Here is a 15,258-nt window from a genome sequence, read left to right on the forward strand (position 1 = left end):
CTTTTGTCCAACAATCACAGCTTCTACTTTCTCACCTGTGACCAAAACAAGCATGCTCTAAAACTGGGTTAAACCCACATATATTATCTGACATTAATTTGTTTTAAATCATTTTATGTTACTGCTTTATTTGTCTATTTGTCTTTGAATGGTGAACACTTTTAATCACCTACTCATTCTTTAATAAATTTTTGCAGTTTCAAATATTAATAAATGTAGTGATGACTGATTATTGAAAAAATATATATAGTGATGACTGCCTACAAGGGCTCCACTGATCGGGTAGGGTCAAGTTGTTGGTATGTCCCAAGTTCGAAACCCATAGGTTCTTTCCTGCATGATCAAAGCTGGGTGTACTCCCCAGTGTGCAGAAAGGGGCTAAGAACAAGGCTGTAAAACAATTTGCGGATAAACTTGAAATGCGAGTCTTAAATTATTATGGGCATTGAGCAGAAAAAAGTCAGAGCAGATCAGGTTATATTGTATATAACCATTTAGCAGGTTTAATCAACCCCCATTGCACATCATACTTGATGGAGATGTGTACAAGCCCCAACGTAACAGTTCCCCAAGTGAGATGTGCGGTGAAAATTGAATATAATTAATGATCAGTCATATATAATATGGCCCGATTTACTCTTGTTGTTTTTCACACTGTCAATACAAGCCTGTTTGGGAATTACTGATAAGAGGAAAAACTTGAGTGAACCGAAGCTATTGAGGGTAGGGATGCACAACGAACCGAGCCCGGCTGGGTTAAGCTCGTCTGTGCTTTAAATGAACTGAGCATTAACATGATTCTAAGGCTCGGACGAGATCAGGATACAAGTATATAGATAATATATTTGTAATTCTATTCAGCAAGTTATTGTTAGTTTAATGAGTAGTTTTTTGGGATTTTATCAAAAGGCTCGTAGTTTGAATCCCGTTTTGCACTTTTTCTGTTCTTAATATAGACTAAGCATACATTATTTTCGGTGTCAATGACTAAAATGTATGTTTTGGCTTAGTGGTGGGTCACTTGGGAATCTTGAGAGAGGTTTAGTTCAAAACCCACCTTTAAATTAAAAAAAAAAATGATTTCTTTTGGAATTCCTTGAAGCTCAGCTCGGCTCGGCTCGAGCTTGGAACCCAGCTGAGTCCAAACAAAGTCATTCAAGCTCTTGCACTGAGCTGAGTTCCAACAACCCAGACTCTGCTCGTGTGCATCCCTAATTGAGGGAAAATCAAGATTTCCAATTCAAAAGTTTGATTGCTTGAGACAAAGGAATTGATAGAATCATAAAAATAATAAGTCAACCTTAATTTGCCTCTCTCTCTTTCTATGAGTGAACATGATACAACGCCTTTAGGCAAGTTGGGTGAATACGTGTCTGATCGCCTGAACCTTGCTCTCTCCCAGCTTGAACCAAGCCTACATGGCTAAGCACCGTTTTAGGCTTATTTTTTAGCATGTTCGATATTATTTTTGTCCAGAAATAGCTTTTTGAGTATTTAGATATTATTCTTTATTTTTTGTGATTTTTTGTAGCTTAAAATTTTATATTTTAGGTTTATCCAATTTTTGTTCTCATATTCGGATATTAGCGTCAATGGCCCGTTAGAATCCATTTGGGCCATTGGCAGGTGTATACGGGTATTTTGGGTAGTTTTTTATTTTTCATTTTATTTATTTATTTAATCATAGATGGTATAGTTGGAACCCCCTTGGCCGGTCTTGTAATATGTGCAAAAATTTTGACATTTTGAAATAAATAAAGTGGGGTCATTCTGGCATTCAACATAATTAATTGTCATTTTTTTACAAATTAATTAGTTATTGTTTATCGATTTAAATTGTCATTTGTTTATCAGTAATATTTTGGGTCGTTATTTGACATTTAATTAAGATTTATGAGGTTTTTAAAATGTATTTGGGTTGGATCTCGATGGGGGATCCACGAGGATCAACTCTATGAAATTCAGTTCAGAATATTTGATTTGAACTCATAGGATCCACTGGATCTTAAATTTTAATTGGTTTGGATCTAGAAAGAGATCCAAATTAATTAAACCAATATGATGGAGATTCAAATCCATTTGATTGGACTCAGTCCAAGTTAAATATTTAGATTTGGATCAAGGAGGGGATCTAGATAAGTTAATCCACAGGATTGGGAATCAGATCCATTAAGTAGATACAATCCAAATCAAGTTTGGACCTAGGGAAGATCCAAAGTGATAAACCTATCGGGTTTGAAATTGGATCCATTCAATGGACTCAATTCAAAATAAATAAATAAATACATTATATATATATGTGTGTGTATGAATTTGGATCCTTACTTAAGATCTTTTAATTGAGTTAGATCCATTTGATGGACCCAATTCACCTTAAACACAATAAAGAGATTATATATATGAAATTTGGATCTAGATATTAGATTAAAAACCCAAACCCACTACATACCACATGGGTTGGATCCAAGTCACCTCACCATCTCACTTCAATCCATTTAACGCAGCCACAACCCACGCCTCCCTACTCCTATTTCTCTTTGTAAATACCAATCTCTTTGACGCATACTCTCCTCCACTCGCTCCCTCCCTCCCTCTCTCACAATAGATGAGGAGGGGGTTGGAGCCACCCTAAACTCCTGCCGTCTCTGTCTCGTCTGCTGAAGACGGGAGCAGCCAGCTCCCGCCTCCACCCAGCCAGCAGCAGCTCCTCGATGCCACCCCTTTCGTGAGCAGCAACACCTCCCCGCTGCGTCACCCCTTTCCAGTCGGCGACCACCAAGGGCCCCGCATCCCTTCTACTTTCTTCTTCCTCTTCTCAGCTCCTGCTGCCTAAACACAGCAGCCGGTGACACCATCCGGACGACGCTGATTGCCCCCACCTCTCCCCTCACACGACGCCTCCCACGCCCCCCTCACCCCCTCCTTTCGATTTTGAGTAGGCTCAGCTCTGCTGAGCGCCACCCATCTGAGCTGCTCAACTCAGACGAGCTTAGCCCAACTGAGCGCCACCAAGCCGAGCATCACCCCCTCCAATCGTTTTCTCTCAACCGACCCAGTTAAGCCTTGGTGTTTGGTCGACTCCCCCGCTGCTTGTGACTGGTGTGGTACTTCGTCACGGTCTCCACTGCCATTAGAATCCCATATCGCGCGTACCTTTGGCATAAATACCGAGGCACAAGTGAGCCTTTACTAATGTTACGATTCAACAAAAAAAACTCCTTGTTACGATTCACCAAAAAAAACTCCATGTATTTTGAGGTAAAAAATATATAGGATGTTGTTATTTGAATAGTATATATATATATATATATAATGATTTATTTATGTATGCCTAATTTGATTTGCATAAGCATGCTTTATTTACTTACATGCATTTATATTTTGTTTACTAATGCATGTTCATATCTTGACTTACGAACACATATTTTATAATTTTTTTTTAAGTATGCATATTTTTATTTTTGCATGCATTATAATTGAAATATAATATTTTCATGTTATATTTGCATTCATTGAACATTTTTATAAATGTTATACATTATGAAACATTAATCAACAACAACAACAACAACTACGCTTTTATCCCAAAACAATTGAGGTCGGTGATATGAACCAACAAAGAAAATCATTCTGGGTCTTCCACATGAATCCTTCTCCTCCAATCATTTCTATCCAATGCCATGTCCTCGGTGAGGTTCGAAGCATTCATATCCTTTCCTATCATCTACATCCAAGTCTTCCTAGGCCTACCCCAACCTCTTTTAACTAATATATTTTCTCATTTCTACATCCTTTTAACTGGAGCATCATTAGACCTTCGTCGAATATGTCCAAACCACCGTAAACAATTCTCTCTCATCTTATTTTTAATGGGTGCAACGCCTACCTTTTTATGTATCTCCTCGTTCCAAATCTTATCTTTTATTGTATTTTCACACATCCATCTAAGCATACGCATCTCAACTACACTCATTTTTTGAATATGATGTCTCTTGGCAGCCCAACATTCCGTACCATATAGTAAAGCGGGCCTAATAGTCGTCCTATAAAACTTTCCCTTCAACCGTAATGACATTCTACGATCACACAACACTCTAATTGCACTTTTCCATTTCATCCACCCAACCTTTATCCTATGATTTACATCTTCATCAATTTCTCCATACTTCTGAATGATAGATCCCAAATATTTGAAACAATCAATTACCGGTATTTCTTGCTCACCAAGCTTCACTACACTCCCATCACTACTTTGTTGCTTAATAAACTGACATTCCATATATTTTGTCTTACTCTTACTCAACTTAAAACCTCTTGCTTTCAATGTTTGTCTCCATAATTCTAACTTAACATTAACCCCAACTTTAGACTCATCAATCAAAACAATATCATCAGCAAACAACATACACCACAACACATTTTCTTGAATTGATCTCGTAAGCTCATCCATCACTATAGCAAATAGGAAAGGGCTTAAAGCAGATCCTTGATGTAACCCAACCGTTATAGGAAAATTGGTTGTCACCCCTCCACAAGTGCGGACATTGGTTATTGTTCCTTCATACATATCCTTAATTATACATTATGAAACATTAATAATGCATATTTTTAACCTTAAGTTTGTTAAAACATGAGTTTTAATGCATATATGATTCATAAATATTTTGACTATACAAATACAGGACTTTGATTATGTGTTTGAGATTGATAAGTTTTATGACAAATATTAATACATACCATGATTTTATTGAATGCATGATTGTTCATCATATATATTATTTTTTTACAAATATGTGACATTATTGTACCTACCAAACTTATGGTAGTCAGACCCCTTATCATTTCAAGTGACGAGTAGATTGTAGTTATAAGCAATGGCGAAATGGCGCGGATCACTCAAGAAACTATAATTTTACTTAGTTTTGTTTCTTGGATGTGCTTGATATTTTAAAATATTACCTGTTAAACAATATTTAATTCAACCATATTTTTGAATTAAATATCTTGAAAATTTTGCTTTTTCTATTTTTAAATCTATTTGTGTGAAAATAGTCTTAGGTCCAATAAGATTAGGATCCAATCTTCATTATCATGTACTTATCTTTAACCCGCCCATGATTACTAATTTAGATCTTTTTGAATAACTTGTTTGTTATATTTTCCTTTCAACTTTGAAAAATGATCAATTACAAAAGTTTTAAAATTTTCTAAAATCTTTTAAGTTAAAATTTTTGAAGTGTTACCGGTTTAGATCCAACTTGCCATGTTGGGTCCCTTCTACCCGTTAGAATAAGAGACCCACACATATGGTCTTTTGGGCGATGGGTTTTGAAACTCTCTCTCTCTCTCTTTATATATATATATATATATATATATATATATATATATATAGCGTGGAAAAAGAAAGAAGAAAATAAGAGGGTGGGGCTCCCTTGTGCGGTGGCATGAGGACCAAGGGAGTTCCCAACGTCTCTCCACTCTCCTCTCTTCTCACCTTTGCTGTTAAAACCCAGCGTGAAAGGGGTTTCATGAGCTTTTTTGGTTGTTGCTATTGTTGTTGAGCATACCCCTTGTAGAACACCTCTTCAGAAGAACCAGTGGAGTCACCCTCTGTCTCTCTCGTTGGTGACCTTGTGAAGGAGTTGTCGTGTGTTGAATTGTTGTGCAGAAAGGTGGTCGGTTGTGTGATCCTCAGTCCGGCGGGAGCTATGTTGCAGCTAAGGAGCGTGAATCGGCTTGTCTGGCGACAACATCAAAGGAGCTAAGGGTGTTTCCTTATTGGTTGACTCCCCCTCTTTGTTTATTTCTAATTTTGTCATGATTGTTTGTCATTCATTTTATATTGCATAACCTATTTGGGGTTATTTTGTTTTGAGATTGTGATAATCTGATTTGCGTTGAATCAGTTTATGTGTTGAATCTCTTTCTTGTTCATTAGAATCTGATCTGAATCGTTGAAGTTGAGTATTAAGTCTGAATTTTATTTTGTTGAAATCTTTGGATAAGATCTATATTATATTTTACAAAATTTTAGAGTTGAGAATTTAAGGAAAGTCTATGTTAAAATTCTGTTTTTGAGACATTCACCAAGTGTTCGGTGAAATGCCTCAATGAACTTGAATGAGTTATTTGAATTGCTGCATATTTAGATTAGTTTTATATAAGATTTGCATGCGTTTGTTTCTTGTTTTGGGTTCATTTTGGTGTCTGAATCTACGTATTAAAATTCAGCCATAGTATTTTTCAGTTTTGTATAGGTTGTGTGTGTGCATTTTTAGCATCATTATCATTGTTCTCTTGCGACTTACATTGTAAAGTTGTTCTTAGAGTCTGTTTTGCTTTTGTTGAGTCTGATGTAAGTTGCCCAGTTCAGGTGAATCAATACCTTGAAGAGACAGCCCGTATGCTTGAACTGTAATAGCCGTCTGGCAAAATTGTGAATGAATTAAATGCGTTGAGCTTTTTTTTCTTCACCCTCATTGTGATTGCTTCTTGTGATTGTAATTCTTCTCCCTCTATTCTCTCTTGCTCTTTTGCTCTCTTGCACTTTGATTACAAGCTTCCACGATCGGCAAGCGAGCTGACAAGGAGGCTTGTGGCGGTAAGGAAGGATCGTCGCACCACGCTGGCCCATTGAAAGAAATAAGTCTGTGACAAGTTGTACCAGAGCCCGTTCTCGTGCTAGGAAAAGAACTCCGGAGTCGGTGTCGTCAGACACGCCGATACGTTGCGATTTGTGAGCAAGACATTGAGGCACCTTATCAAAAACCTGCACAACACCAAAGGCAAGACAGTTGCCAAAACTGAGGAGATGGGTTCACCTCGGGGTCAAGAATAGATGGCTGCAACTGTCAACAAACTGATGGAAGATGTGACTTAGCACGAGAAAACGATTTCACGTGCAGTTTAATCATATGGTGAACTGAATGATATGGTGGCGAGCTTGCAAGAGCAGGTGAACTTACAGATGGGGCAGATCACTTTGTTGATGACAACAGTGGCTGATTTGCAGACTGAAGTAAGAGAACTTCAGTTGAAAAACCACACATTACAGCGGTCAGTGACCCTAAATGGGGAAAATGGTGAAAGGCCATCAAGGATTGATGTGCCAAGACCAACAAAGTTCAATAGTTCTCGAGACAGCAAGGCCATTGAGAACTTTTTGTTCCAAGTAGAGGACTACTTGGATATTCAAAATGTGACACTTGAAGATCTTAGGATAAAGGTTGCAACAACGTTACTGGATGATGATGCTATCGCTTGGTGGAGGCGGAAGCGCAATGACATGGAGAGGGGTCAATGCGTGATAGACACCTTTGACGACTTCAAAATGGAGTTGTGCAACTACTTCATTGCAAGGAATGCGCAGAGGCAGGCGTACCAGATGGTTCGTGAGCTTAAACATATTGGTTCATTGTAAGACTATATCAGAACGTTCTAGATGCTCATGCTGGAGGTGCCTAACATGCCAGAAGATGACAAGATCAACTGATTCATTGTGGGACTTCAGTCATGGGCACAGTCTGAAGTGGAAACGAGCAACCCCTGTATTCTGGAAGATGCATATGTGGCGGCTGAGTGCTTAGTTGACACTCAGTATTAGCCTTTCACCCCATCAATCAAAGTCGGGAAGAAGCCTGACCACGGAGGCAAGAAGGATGAGCGACACGACGACAAATATGAGGCATCGACACACCATCAATCCGATAAAAAATAGAACTACCCAAAGTATAACAACAACAACAAGGGTGCTGTTGTGACATGTTGGTTCTGTGGCGATAGGAATATCGTTAGGCAGTGCCCCAAGCGGCTCGTGAAGGACGACGGGCAAGCCAACGCAACACAGGAGGAATACAGTGATACTGAATGCAGTGACACTGAGCCTATGCAACCGCAGATGGGAGTCATGCGGTCAATCAACGCAGCTAGAAGTTGCGTAATTGAGAACATGTAGGTAAGCAAAGAACTGATGTATCTTGAAGTCATTACGAATAGAAAGTCTACTTCAGCTATGGTAGACTCTAGGGCCACACACAACTTTGTCTCGCGGAAAAAGACAGCGGTTGGGCTTGAAGCCTGGGCCAAAGCAGAGGACCATCAAAACAGTAAACTTTGAGGCCAAGCCCATCCTTGGTGAAGCAAGAGATGTGTCTATCCAAGTGGGGAGTTGGACCGACAAAGCCAACTTCTTTGTGGTGCTCCTGGACGATTTTAAGATGATTCTGGGTATAAAGTTTCGGTAGAGCCAAAATGTTATGATGTTGCCAAAGTTTAACACGTTAACGATTATGGGGCCAAACCTGTCCCACACAGTGCAATGCCTTACACAGAAAGGCAAGTCTTCAGTGTTATTGGTGATGCAATTGAAAAAAGGGTGTCAAACATGGGGAGCAAACATTCTTAGTTGTTGTGCGTGCAGAAGAAGGGAAGGTAGAAGCAGTAGTGTCGCCGACCCTAGCTCCATTGTTGAAGGAGTTTTGGGGGGTGATGCCTCCGGAATTGCCAAAGCATATTCCACCAAGACGTGAGGTCGACCATAAGATTGAGTTGACCCCGGGAGCGAAGCTTCCCACAATTGTTCTATACCGTATGGGGTCAGCTGAGTTGAAGGAGCTACGTAGGCAGTTAGACAAGATGTTGGACGCAGGCATCGTTCATCCATCAAAAGCCCCATTTGGCGCCCCGGTTCTTTTTCAGATGAAGTATGATGACTTCAAATGGTTATGTGTGAATTACCGTGCTTTGAACAAAGTTACGGTGAAGAACAAGTACCCATTGTCACTGATATCAGACTTGTTCGATCAGCTAGGCAGTGTCTGTATCTTTTTCATGTTGGATCTGCGATCGGGTTACTAGCAAGTGAGGATTGCTGAAGGTGATGAGCCAAAGACAACTTGCGTCACTCGCTATGATGCTTACAAATTCTTAGTAATGTCATTCGGGTTGACAAATACTTCAGTCACGTTCACGACTTTAATGGACCAGATCTTCTACCCTTACTTAGACAACTTCGTGGTAGTCTACCTGAATGATATCGTGATCTACAACAACAACATGGAGGAACATGTTGGGCACTTGTGAACAGTGTTTCAGGTGCTGAAGGAGAATGACCTGTGTGTCAAACGAGAGAAGTGTATCTTCGGGCAGGAGGAGATCAACTTCATTAACCACGTTGTGGGGCGTGGTGTGCTGCGTATGGATGAGCAGAAGATAAGGGTCATCCAGAAATGGGTTCTGCCAAGCAAAGTGTCAGAATTGTGGTAATTCCTTGGTTTGGCAAACTATTATCGGTATTTCATCGAAGGTTATTCCCTCATTGCTACGCCCCTCACAGATTTGTTAAAGAAGAATCAGGTATGACTCTGGACAAGAGCATGCCAAGATACCTTTAATGGCTTAAAAAAAGCCTTAGTGAGGGATCCAGTGTTGCGATTGCCTGATCACTCAAAACCCTTTGAGGTCCACACAAACGCCTCAGACTTTTCCATTGGCGGAGTTATTATGCAGGAGGGTCATCCGATTGCACATGAGAGTCGAAAACTGAAGGATGCAGAGAGACGTTACACGGTGTATAAACGTGAGATGACCGCCATCGTGTATTGCCTCAGGACCTGGCGACACTATCTTATGAGTGTCGAGTCCGTCGTCAAGACGGACAATGTGGCCACAAGCTATTTTCAGACACAGAAGAAGTTGACACCTAAACAAGCTCGGTGCCAGATGTTTTTGGCTGAGTTCGACTTTGCCTTGAAGTACAAGGTTGTAAAGACCAATGTTGTTGCGGATTCCCTGAGCCGTAGGGCTGAACTGGCAGCTGCACGCGTGGAGTCTTCTGAAGTGCATTTGGAGGGCACATTGTTGAGCCGCATACACGAAGGGACGCAACATGATCCGACAACACAACACTTTGTTTATCTGGTACAGACAGGGAAGACTCGGCGATTTTGGCTACAGGATGACCTTCTCGTAACAAAAGGGGGACGCATCTTCGTGCCGCGGTGGGGAAGCCTCCGTTGAGAATTGCTTAAGGAGTGCCATGATACACTATGGGCTGACCATCCTGGTCAGGAATGGACCTTAGCACTCCTTGAGCACGGCTACTATTGGTCGCAGATAAGGGACGACGTTGAGGGGTATGTGCGAATATGCCTCATCTGCCAGTAAAATAAGGGGACAAACTATAAGGCTGTCGGTCTTCTTGAGCCTCTGTCAATTCCAGAACGTCCTTGGGATAACATCTCCATGGACTTTATTGTTAGTCTGTCAAAGGTAAAGAGCCTCAATTCTATTTTGGTTGTGGTGGATTATTTCTCAAAGTATGTCATCTTCATCCCAGTTTCTAAAGAGTGTCCCGCAGAGTTGTTCATAAAGCATGTGGTGAAGCAGTGTGGCATAACAAATAACATTGTGAGTGATCGCGATGCTCGCTTCACGTGTAAGTTCTGGCGTGAAGTATTTTGACTACTTGAATCTGATTTGTTGTTTTCAACAAGCTTCCATCCGCAGACAGATGGGCAGACAGAACGCATCAACGAGATATTTGAGCAGTACCTTAGGCACTTTGCTAGTGTCAATCAAAAAAATTGGGTGAAGCGCCTTGACGTAACACAATTTTGTTATAATCTGCAGAAGAGCGAGTCTTCAGGCCACAACCCGTTTGAGATAGTTACGGAACAACAACCACTAACCCCGCACACTCTTGCCGCACAAGAAAAGGGAATGCCATCATTCGTCTATCAGTTTGTTCGCGACTAACACAAGTAGAATGAGTTGACAAAGGCATTCTTACACAAGGCGGCAAAGAGAATGAAGAAGTGGACAGACAAGCATCGTCGGCACACTGGGTTCCAAGTTCGGGACCAAGTGTTGGTGAAGTTATATCTAGGGTGTACAGGCATCTTCCGTGGATGACATCACGAATTGCTCAGAAAGTATGAAGGACCCTTCACCATCACAAAGAAGGTGGGCAAGCTGGCGTATAAGCTGGAGTTGCCCCCAGACTTCAAGGTGCACCCAGTGTTTCACGTGTGCAACCTCAAGCAGTTCCATCTAGACGATGGAGATCCAGAACGCGACATGTCACAATGCGCTCCCATCATGCAGAGGGCCCTGGCAGCACAACGGGCCGAGAAGCACCTCAGTATGATCCTTCGTCCCAAGGTCAACTACTTGGGTGAAGCGAAGAAATATCTAGTGCAGTGGGAGGAAACAACGGAACCAACGTGGGAGCCTGCATTCCGAATGAACAGTCGTTACTCGGCTGAAGTCAGAGCTTATTATGAAATAGATGACGCTGATGATGGCGCATGATTTGAAGGGGGGAACATGTTTCCTTGCAACTTACATTGTAAAGTTGTGCTTAGAGTCTATTTTGCTTTTATTGAGTCTAATGTAAGCTGCCCGGTTCAAGAGAATCAATACCCTGAAGGGGCAACCCGTATGCTTGAACTGTAATAGCCCTCGGGCAAAATTGTGAATGAATTAAATGCGTTGAGCTTTTTTTTGTTCACCCTCATTGTGATTGCTTCTTGTGATTGCAATTCTTCTCCCTCTATTCTCTCTTGCTCTCTTGCACTCTGATTACAAGGTTTGCGACGGTAAGGAAGGACCGTCGTGCCGCGCTGACCCATTGAAAGAAATAGGTCCGTGACAAGCGTAGCCGTGTTAAAATTTTGTTTTTGAGGTGTTCACCAAGTGTTCGGTGAAACGCCTCAACGAGCTTGAATGAGTTATTTGAATTTGATTTTTTCGCTACATGTTTAGATTAGTTTTATATTAGATTTGCATGCATTTAATTCTTGTTTTGGGTTCATTTTGGTGCATGAATCTACGTATTAAAAATTCAGCCATAGTCATTTTTGGTTTTTCCTAGGTTGTATGTGTGCATTTTTAGCGTCGTTAGCATAGTATCTGTTTAGTACAAATCGTGCAGAGTTTTGTATTCTCGTATTTCTCATTAGGCTTCCGTTTATTTAGTTTTAGGCTTAGTTTATGGCATGTACGCTAGTTGCATACGGTGGTGTTTGAGAACGCATACTCGTGTCCCTATTAAGTGTAATCATCAGAATCAAAACTATTAAGGGAGAATAAGGATTTTCAATTCAAAAGTTGGATTGCTTGGGACAAAGGAATTGATAGAATCATAAAAATAATAAGTCAACCTTCGTCTCTCTCTCTCTCCTCAAACTATTGAAGGGGAATCAAGATTTCCAAATCCAAAGTTGGATTGCTTGAGACAAAGGAATTGATAGAATCATACAAAGAATAAGTCAACCTTTGCCTCTCTCTCTCTCCATATATATATATAGCTTCACTAAAAAGCAAACCCGTCCTTTTCTTTTATAGTCAACCAACATTGACTATTACCTAATCAAGGCAAGCAGGTTCCACTGTGCAAGCTACAATCTTCATTATATATATATATATATATATATATATATATATATATATATATATAAACAGGCCAAGAGGTGTCACATCAATCATGGACCGAAGCCAGTGTCTACAGTGTAAAACTCTCTGAGTACTCTCATCACCCATCAGAAATAGTTTCTCATTTGGCTTAGGCCTTGCGGCAAAAGATACACCTCAAGTATCAGACTCGACTTCAACTTATTTTTTTGTTTGGAAGGCAAGTTGGGGTTAGCTAGACCCCCTACTGGATATCTCTTAAACCCCATGTGGCAGAGGAATTCGAATGCCTTCAGCTTGGCACAGGACCCCGCTTACCACATGGGATACCACCTCAGTGGTAGGACTTCCTTCAACTTTAGAAGCCTTAAACCAACCCACCTAGCTAGGTGCACGAAGCTCTTGCAGGCACTAGTCTCTATATCTCAAAGGTGACATGAGTGAGTCGAGATCCAATGATCCTGCAAGTCATACTTGGGGTTGTAGGAGTTAGGACCAGTGGCATGGTGGCTTTTGAGTGGAGCCCACAACCAACCAGCATGGGGTCCATGCAATACTACCATCTGATTGGTTAGTGAAATGAAATGGGGATCTTCGAAACACGAGCTTTGATTAACAAGAGCAAGTGTCAAGAATGACACTAAAGCATAACCCTTAAAAAGGGTATAACTGGAAACAAAATAAAAATAAAAATGTATTCTTTATTGATATGAAAAACCAATTGCTTAAGAAGCATTGGAGAGAAATACAAGAGGGGCTGCACCCCTTTATATACACCTCTGAAAGAGGACTCAATAGAGCTGTTGGGCACAGTCCAACAGCTCTATTAAGAGCTGTTGGACTGTGTCAGTCCAACAACTCTATTGCTAGTCAAGTCTGGACAGGACTTGACTAGCAACAGTCATTCTAGTTCAAACTGAACTAGATGACATAAAGACAAAAAATAAAAATAAAGGAAAAAAATACAGAAAAGAAAGAAATTAAAAATGTATTTATATATATATATAATAATATAATATTATTATATATACATATATGTACATTTTAACACTCCCCCTCAAACTTACGGTACAATGAGCGAAAGTTTGTCTAAGAGAAAGTGAAATCGGGGAGCAGCGAGAGGCTTTGTAAAGAGGTCTGCTAACTGATATTCTGAAGTGACATATGGCAGATCAATTATCCCGTGTAGATATTCCTCTCTGACGTAGTGACAATCCATTTCGATGTGTTTGGTGCGTTCGTGGAATGTTCTGTTACTGGCAATGTAGATCGCACTTTTGTTGTCACAACACATTTGTGAAGCCTTTGTTGCTTCAACTCCCATGTCAGCAAGCAGTCGTCGGAGCCAAACTACTTCCATGGTCGTGGTTGCTATGGCTCTGTATTCAGCTTCGGTGGATGAGAGAGATACCTTCTGCTGCTTTTTACACCTCCACGAGATTAATGATTCCCCTAAAAAGACACAAAAGCCAGTGGTTGAGTGTCTGTTATTGGGATCACCTCCCCAATCAGCATCAGTATATGCAATTAAATCAAGAGAAGAGGAGGAAGATAAGAAAAGTCCTCGTGAAAGAGAGGACTTGATGTATCTGATAATACGCATGACTGCTCCCATATGAACAGAAGTAGGAGCATGTTGAAATTGACTTGCTGTATGAACAACATGTGCTATATCTGGTCTGGTAATGGATAGATAGGAAAGTGCCCCGACAAGCTGTCTGTAAGGAGTAGGGTCTACAAGAAGTTCTCCATCATCAATCTTCATTTTAACATTAACAACTTCTGGAGTGTCAACTTTCTTATCATCAGTAATACCAGATCTGAAAACAATATCAAAAGCAAATTTAGTCTGAGATAATAAATATCCTCTAGGAGAATAAGCAACTTCAATGCCTAAAAAATATCTCAACAAGCCCAAATCAGTCATTTCAAAATGAGATTTAAGAAGTGTTTTGATTGTTTCAACTCCCTGTTTATCGCTTCCGGTGATGATCATATCATCCACATAGAGAAGAAGCACAATGATCCCTGCATCAGAATTCTTAATAAACAAAGCAGTGTCAGTTAAACAGAATTGAAAACCAATATCAATCATAACACGACTAAACCTATCATACCAAGCTTTTGGTGCTTGTTTAAGTCCATAAAGAACTTTTTCTAAGCGAAGGACTTTACCCTTAGGAATACTTAGACCAGGAGGGGGTTCCATATATACTTCTTCAACTAGCTTTCCATTTAAAAAAGCATTTTTGACATCCATTTGAAAAATAAACCATTTTTTGATAGAAGCTAAGGCAATTAAGGTTCGGACAGTAGTCATACGAGCCACCGGAGCAAAGGTTTCTTCATAATCAATCCCATATTCTTGGGCATAACCTTTGGCTACTAAACAGGCTTTATATCTTTCAAGAGTACCATCACTCTTGGTTTTAATTTTATAAACCCATCGACATCCTATAGTTTTCTTCCCTGGAGGAAGATCTTGAATATTCCATGTAGAAGCCTTTTCAAGTGCATCTAATTCAACTTTCATGGCTTCTATCCATTTGATATCATTTTTTGCTTGAAAATATGTGGATGGTTCTTCATATGAGTGAATTAATGCAATAACTGCCCTATATATGGGTGAGAAAGACTCGTATGATACAAACTTTTCTGGAGGCCTCGAGATTCGGGATGATTGTCTAGTTGGAATGTTAGAATATTTCTCAAGTGCACATGGAGTATTAGACTCTTGTCGCCTGGAATATTGAATACTAGTATCTCTATGAACTTCTTCATTTTCAACATTAAGATCAATAATTCTTGGATCATCATCAAAGTTACAATCAAGGTCATATTCATCAG

This window comes from Nuphar pumila, chromosome 5 (genome assembly GCF_984573655.1).
Source record: "Nuphar pumila chromosome 5, dmNupPumi1.hap1.1, whole genome shotgun sequence".
NCBI classification, from domain to species: Eukaryota; Viridiplantae; Streptophyta; class Magnoliopsida; order Nymphaeales; family Nymphaeaceae; genus Nuphar; species Nuphar pumila.